The sequence below is a fragment of the Neovison vison genome, chromosome 4 (assembly GCF_020171115.1).
Source record: "Neovison vison isolate M4711 chromosome 4, ASM_NN_V1, whole genome shotgun sequence".
NCBI classification, from domain to species: Eukaryota; Metazoa; Chordata; class Mammalia; order Carnivora; family Mustelidae; genus Neogale; species Neogale vison.
Window position 1 is genome coordinate 201,130,154 of NC_058094.1, and position 8,069 is coordinate 201,138,222.

An 8,069-nucleotide genomic window follows, 5' to 3' on the forward strand; every position below is an offset into this window, starting at 1 on the left:
GGAAGCATTGAAAAGAGACATTGTTTTAATTTTCACAAAGGCAAATAGAATTATGTTTAGATTCTTGAAGTACAGTCCTCAGAAAATAATTATTACAGTAACAACTTCATTAAAAATAAAAATGAGCTCATTTAATTGAATTACTTGTAATTGCTAATCAATTAGAAACACTTTCAGAAAGGTTATGGCATTCTTGGGTTTCAGGTTAGATAACTCTCAGGGGAAAAAAGGCTCATTAACAGTTCTGTATTTAAAGATGAAATAAATTAGGACCTAGGATTGCAAAGAATTAGGCAATTTCTTAGAGCATTTAAAATAAAATAGTAGGAAAAGGAGTACAGAACCTTAAAGAAATGAAAGCATGAAACAAATTTTTGCAATATTCAAGGTTCAAACATAGTTCATATCCAAACAATACATGACTATGTAGTGTCATTCCTCATAAAAATTGTTTTTAAATTTTATACAGTAAGTATTTTTTAGTTGTTAAAATTACACCTTCTATCAATAATCTAGGACCGGCCTGCAGTTCAAGGTCTTTGCAGCAAACTTCAGCCCTTTATACAACGTCAGCATCACCAGCGCTGTTTACCAATGGTTTTGACCCTGGTGAATTGATTGAACACTTTCTGTCTATATATTAGCTGAGCTATAAAATGATGTTGGTAATAGTTAGTGCTTCTTGGTTAGTTTGAGAACCAAATAATATAATAGCTGCAAAGTACTTAAAACAATGCTTGGACTTGAGGAATATTTAGTTTAGTGGTTGCTGTTATTATAATAGTTACTGTAATAATTATTAATACTATATTATAGTAGTTCTTATACTTTGCTTTCTGTCCACTTGTGCATTTCCCTTCTTGGTTTAGATATAAAGGACAGTTTATTATCTAGAGCTCCAAGTACAATCCATAATTTCCCTCAAAATCTCACCTTGCACATTTCTCCTCGAATGAGGCAGCATCCTCTCGTGGGCCTAGTATTTGATCACCTGTACCTCTTGACATGAGAAAGATTTTTCAAAACAAGCATGAAGTGTTTTTTTCCGTCAACTACTGTTTTCTAGTGTTTTATTTGTGGAAACTATACAGTTGAGAATTTAAAATGCCATCGTTAGCACAACCACCGGCCACCTGACACGCACACGCGCGCGCGCGCACACACACACACACACACACACACACAGTCTCTCTCTCTTTTATCCTCCGTGAATTTTTCTCTCTCCTGAGAATCTCTACCTTTGAATGCATGTGAAAAATGCTAGGTAACTGAAAGGTCAGTACTTTGTCTGGAAGAAAAAGAATCAGCAAACAGCCAAAATATATTTGGTTGCTCAATTTTCATGTCATCAAAGACTGATTCTTTGATGCAGTGGATAGGCCATAAGAAAAATTTAAAGCATCCTCTATCATTTTCCAGGCAGCTGTGTTTATTGAGAAGGAGAGAAAGAGAAAAGGTGAGAGGAAGAGAAGCAGGTCCAGGAGGGAGAAAGAAGCAAAAAAAGAAACAAAAGAAGCATGCTTTGTAATGAAGGGAAGCTTGGTAAATTCTTCACCACAAAATTGCTAGGCTTTTGATATGTGCTCATACTACAAGATTCAGACATCGTATGCTTCTCTTTATTCTATTTACCTTTGTGGGTTTTCTTCTTTTTGTATGTATTTGTAGATATTTTATGGAGTGGTAGGAGATGTTATATTGGAGGTTCTCAAATACTGTTTAATAATTCTATTTCTGAACTACAAGAAAATGTTGAAGATTTTACTTAACCATTTGAGAGAGAGAGCGTGGGCACACAAGAAGGGGGAGGGACAGAGGGAACAGGTGAAGGAAAGGGACAAGCAGACACCACCCCCGAGCATGGACCCTGAGATCCAGACCTGAGCCTGAAGTCAGCTGCTTAACTGACTGAGACACCCAGGGGCCCCTCTTCAAGAAAATGTTACAGCTTGAAATAGGTGGATGGATGGGTGTGCATACGTGTATGTAATAGAGAAGGAGAGAGAGAGACTGTTGAAGTTTTAAGTTTTGTGTGTTCAAGTTTAAGAACAAGAGAAAAGAAGAAAAAAGAAAAGAAAAACTTTAACACAATAGTCAGTTTCTTGATTTGATCGGTCAGTAGCCCTCTCCCTGATCTTGCATATATGTGTTTTTCTATATTTTTTGTACATCATCCCACAGTTCAATACTTACAAAACTTGAATTAGTTTTTTTCTATGAATAAAAACTGTTGTGACTTACCACAAACAGACTACATGATCTTATGAATTGAGAACTGTGTACCTAAGGCAAGACAGGATTTTGTAAGAACATTACTTTATTAGTCCATTGATATTTTACAATCATGCTTTCATTAACTTGTTAAAGTAGTATTATTTAAGTATCAGCCATGCACAGTTAGAAATATTTCAACCTGGTAAGTGCCTGGTGTTTCAAATACCATAGTCTATTAACTAGACACAAACAATGTCAACACGTTTTGGGAAATACCTGAGAACATGCAGACCTAAATTTGAATATTCTTCATTCTTTAAAGAGTACAGTATTCTTAGATTACACTTTCCATCATCATAAGCTTCTCAGCCCTCATTACAGTGTTCTCAAACACTTAACAGTATTAGACAAATGAGGCTGTGCTGAATTATTCCCCCTTATGCAAGTTTATCCCCTATCTGGTGACTAAAACTTTTCTTCCCCGAACTTGAATTTCTGTCCTATTTCTTTATAAAAAAAGATAAAAAAGAGTCTGTGTGATTATGCTAGTTTTACCTAGTCCGTGCTGCCTCTTGCTATTTTGAATTAATTTTGTTTTTTCAAGGGTTATTTTTGTCCTTGTTTTTTTTTTTTTAATCTGCAATTCACATTTTCATCTCATCTTTTTCCCCCTTTATCTCCCTCTCCATATTTCCCTCCCCCTGCTTGTGTACTTTCTCTCTCCCTCACATAAATAAATCTTAAAAAAATATTGTTACACTATTTGTAGTGTTCTTGTCATTTATGGGAAATTTTTCTTCTGTTTCAGCATATATAAACTAATATACATTGTCCATGTATTAGTATCCATTTCTTGTCACTTTTTTCCTGCTTGGGTTAACTTTGTCCAGATCTTTTCTTTGCTCTTTGACGTGTTTTGACAATGTTCTCATCATATCCATATGGCTTGTACTCCCTATTTTGTAACTGTTTAGTACCAAGTTATTTTCTGTTTTAACTAAATTTCTATAGCCTGAAAGCTTGACAGATAAAGGAAAAAGCTTGAGAGAGACAGTATGCAATCCTTCTTGTAAAACACAAGTTCTGTTTTGGTTTTTGCAATGACATTAAATGACCACACTCTGTGTCCTCAGTGCCTGTCATAGAACCTGGCACATTGTTTAATAATCACTGCTAAATGATCATTAGATAAAAGAAGGAATAACTATCTTAGGCCAGAACACCTGGTTACATAATTGGATGGTTATCATCCTTCTGCTCCAGAATGTTTCTTCTATTCATTATGTACTTTGAAATTCACACTTGAATTAGAATTAGCAAACTCATGCAATGCTGCATAAAACTGGAATTGGCACACTTTGCCTTCACTCATATTTTATTCGTGCCAGCAAGGCACAGGGCTATGCCCTCTATTGGGGAAGAAGTACATCCACTGTCCACAGGAAAGTTGTAGAAATACCAATGGGAAGAGGCATGTAGTCTTTGAGTGAAGGGGAGAAATATCCAGAAACAAAAATACAACATACCTTAAGTTTTTCACATCTTCCATGTAGACAGCCCTTTCTAGAACTCATCATTCTTTTTTTTAAGATTTTATTTATTTATTTGACAGACGGAGATCACAGAGAAGCAGGCAGAGAGAGAGGAAGAAGCAGGCTTCCTACTGAGCAGAGAGCCCTAGAACTCACCATTCTTAATAAATGTAAGATAGGGACACAACCTCAGGTTTTTATTCTTTTTTTAAAATTAACGTATAAAGTATTATTTGCCTCAGGGGTACAATTCCGTGAATCATAAGGCTGACACATTTCACAGCACTCACCATAGCCCATACCCCTCTGAATGCCCATAACCCAGCCAGCCTATCCCTTGCCCTCAACCACCACCCCCCAGGAACCCTCAGTTTGTGAGATTAAGAGTTTCTTATGGTCTGTCTCCCTCCCAATCCCATCTTGATTCATTTTTTCCCTCCCTATGCCCTACAACACCCTCCTCTGCCTCTCAAATTCCTCATATCAAAGATATCATATGATAATTGTCTTTCTCTGACTTATTTCACTCAGCCTAATACCCTCTGGTTCCATCCACGTTGTTGCAAGTGACAAGATTTCAGGGTTTTTGATGGTTCCATAGTATTCCATTGTATATATATGCCACATCTTCTTTATCTATTCATCTGTTGATGGATATCTAGGTTCTTTCCATAGTTTGGCTATTGTAGATATTGCTGCTATAAACATTCAGGTGCACATGCCCCTTGGAATCACTACATTTATATCTTTAGGGTAAATACCCAGTAGTGCAATTGCTGGGTCACTGGGTAGCTCTATTTTCAACTTCTTGAGACACCTCCATATTGTTCTACACCAGATTGCATTCCCACCAACAGTATAGGATGGTTCCCCTTTCTCTCTCTCTTTTTTTTTTTTTTTTTGGTTCCCCTTTCTCCACATCCTCTCCAACATTTATTATTTTCTGTCTTGTTAATTTTAGCCATTCTGACTAGTGTGAGGTGGTATCTCACTTTGGTTGTGATTTGTATATCCCTGATGCTGAGTGATATTGAGTATGTTTTCATGTGTCTGTTGGGCATCTGGATGTCTTTGCAGAAATGTCTGTTCATGTCTTCTGCACATTTCTTGATTGGATTATTTGTTATTTGGGTTTTGAGTTTGATAAGTTCTTTATAGATTTTGGATACTAGCCCTTTTTTTAATATAACATTTGCAAATGTCTTCTCCCATTCTGTTAGTTGTCTTTTGGTTTTGGTGACTGTTTCCTTTGCTGAACAAAAGCTTTTGATCTTGATAAAGTTCCACTAGTTCATTTTGCCTTTGCTTCCCTTGCCTTTGGTGATGTTTGTAGGAAGTTGCTGCAGCTGAGGTCGAAGAGATTGCTGCCTGTATTCTCAAGGATTTTGATGGATTCCTGTCTCACATGGAGGTCTTTCATCCATTTTGAATCTATTTGTGTGTGTGGTGTAAGGAAATGGTCCAGTTTCATTCTTCTACTTGGTGCTGTCCAATTTCCCCAACACCATTTGTTGAAGAGAATGTCTTTTTTCCATTGGACATTCTTTCCTGCTTTGTCGAAGATTTGTTGACCATAGAGTTGAGGATCTATTTCTGGGCTCTTTCTTCTGTTCTATTGATCTATGTGTCTGTTTTTGTGCCAGTACCATACTGTCTTGATGATGACAGCTTTGTAATAGAGCTTGAGGTCTGGAATTGTGATGCCACCAACTTTGGCTTTTTTTTACAACATTCCTCTGGCTATTCAGTATCTTTTCTGGTTCATATAAATTTTAGGATTCTTTGTTCCATTTCTTCGAAAAAAATGGATGGTATTTTGATAGGTATTGCATTAAATGTGTAGATTGTTTTAGGTAGCATAGACATTTTCACAATATTTGTTCTTCCAATCCATGGGAAGTCTTTCCAATTCTTTGTGTCTTCCTCAATTTCTTTCATGAATACTTTATAATTTTCTGAGTACAGATTCTTTGCCTCTTTGATTAGTTTTATTCCTAGGTATCTTATGGTTTTGGGTTCAATTGTAAATGGCATCAACTCTTTAATTTCATTTTCTTCTGTTTTGCTGTGGTGTATAAAAATGCAACTGATTTCTGTGCATTGATTTTATATCCTGACACTTTACGAATTCCTGTATGAGTTCTAGCGGTTTTGAAATGGAGTCTTTTGGGTTTTCCACATAAAGTATCATATCATCTACAGAGAGTGAGACTTTGACTTCTTTTTTGCTAATTCGGATACCCTTAATTTCTTTTGTTGTCTGATTGCTGAGGCTAAGACTTGTAGTACCATGTTGAATAGCAGTGGTGATAGTGGACAGCCCTGTTGTGTTCCTGACCTTAGGGGAAAAGGTCTCATTTTTTCCCCATTGAGAATGATATTTGCTGTGGGTTTTCCATGGATGGCTTTGATGATATTGAGGTAGGTACCCTCTATCTCTACATTTTGAAAAATTTTGATCCAGAAAGGATGCTGTATTTTGTCAAATGCTTTTTCAGTATCTATTGAGAGTATCATATGGTTCTTGTTCTTTCATTTATTGATGTGTTTTATTACATTGATTGATTTGCAGATGTTGAACCAACCTTGTAGCCCAAGAATAAATCCTATTTGGTCACGGTGAGTAATCCTTTTAATGAACTGTTGGATCCTATTGGCTAGTATTTTGGTGAGAATTTTCGGATCTCTGTTCATCAAGGATATTGGTCTGTAAATCTCCTTTTTGGTGAGACCTTTGTCTGATTTTGGGATCAAGGAATGCTGGCCTCATAAAATGAGTTTGGAAGTGTTCCTTCCATTTCTGGTTTGTTGTTGTTGTTGTTGTTGTTGTTGTTGTTGTTGTTGTTTTTGGAACAGTTTCAAGAGAATAGGTATTAATTCCTCTTTAAATATTTGGTAGAATTCCCCTGGAAATCCTTCTGGCCCTGGGCTCTTGTTTTTGGGTGATTTTTGATGACTTCTTCAATCTCCTTACTGGTTATGGGTCTGCCCAGATTTTCTATTTCTTCCTGGTTCAGTTTTGGTAGTTTATAGGTCTCTAGGAATGCATCAATTTCTTCCAGATTGTCAAATTTGCTGGCATATAAATTCTCATAATATGTTCTTATGATTGTATTTCTTTGGTGTTAGTTGTGATCTCTCCTCTTTCATTCATGATTTTATTAATTTGGGTCCTTTTGTCTGGCCAGAGGTTTATGAATCTTGTTAATTCTTTCAAAGAACCATCTCCTAGTTTTGTTGATTTGCTCTACTATTCTTTTGGTTTCGATTTCATTGATTTCTGCTCTGATATTTATTATTTCTCTTCTCCTGCTGGGTCTAGGCTTTCTTTGCCATTCTTCTTCAGCTCCTTTAGGTGTAGGGTTAGGTTGTGTACTTGAGACCTTTCTTGTTTCTTGAGAAAGGCCTGTAATACTATAGGCTTTCCTCTCAGGACTGTCTTTGCTGTGTCCCAAAGATTTTGAACAGTTGTGTTTGCATTTTCATTTGTTTCCATACATTAAAAAAACAAATTATTTAATTTCCTGGTTGACCCATTCATTCTTCAGTATGATACTGTTTAGCCTCCATGTTTTTGAGTTCTTTCCATATTTCCTCTTGTGATTGAGTTCTAGCTTCTGAACATTGTGGTCTGAAAATATGCAAAGAATGATCCCAGTCCTTTGATACCAGTTGAGACCTGATTTGTGACCAGGATGTGATCTATTCTGGAGAGTGTTCCATGTGCACTGGAGAAGAATGTGTATTCTATTGCTTTGGGATGGAATGTTCTAAATAAATCTGTGATGTCCATCTGTTCCAGGGTATCATTTAAAGCTTTTATTTTCTTGTTGATCTTTTGCTTGGGTGGCCTGTCCATTTCAGTTAAGGGAGTGTTAAAGTCCCCTACTATTACCATTGATGTGTTTCTTTAATTTTGTTATTAATTGGCTTATATAATTGGCTGCTTACATGTTAGGGGCATAGATATTTAAAATTGTTAGATCTTCTTGTTGGACAGATCCTTTAAGTATGATATAGTATCCTTCCTCATCTCTTAGTATAGTCTTTGGCTGAAAAAATCTAGTTTATCTGATACAAAGATTGCCACCCCAGATTTCTTTGGATGTCCATTAGCATGGTAAATTGTTTTCCGCCCTGTCACTTTAAATCTGGAGGTGTCTCTGGGTCTAAAATGAGTTTCTTGTAGACAGCATATTGATGGGTTTTGTTTTTTTATTCATTCTGATACCCTGTGTCTTTTGATTGGGGTATTTAACCCATTTACATTCAGGGTAACTACTGAAAGATACAATTTAGTGCCATTGTATTGCCCATAAAGTG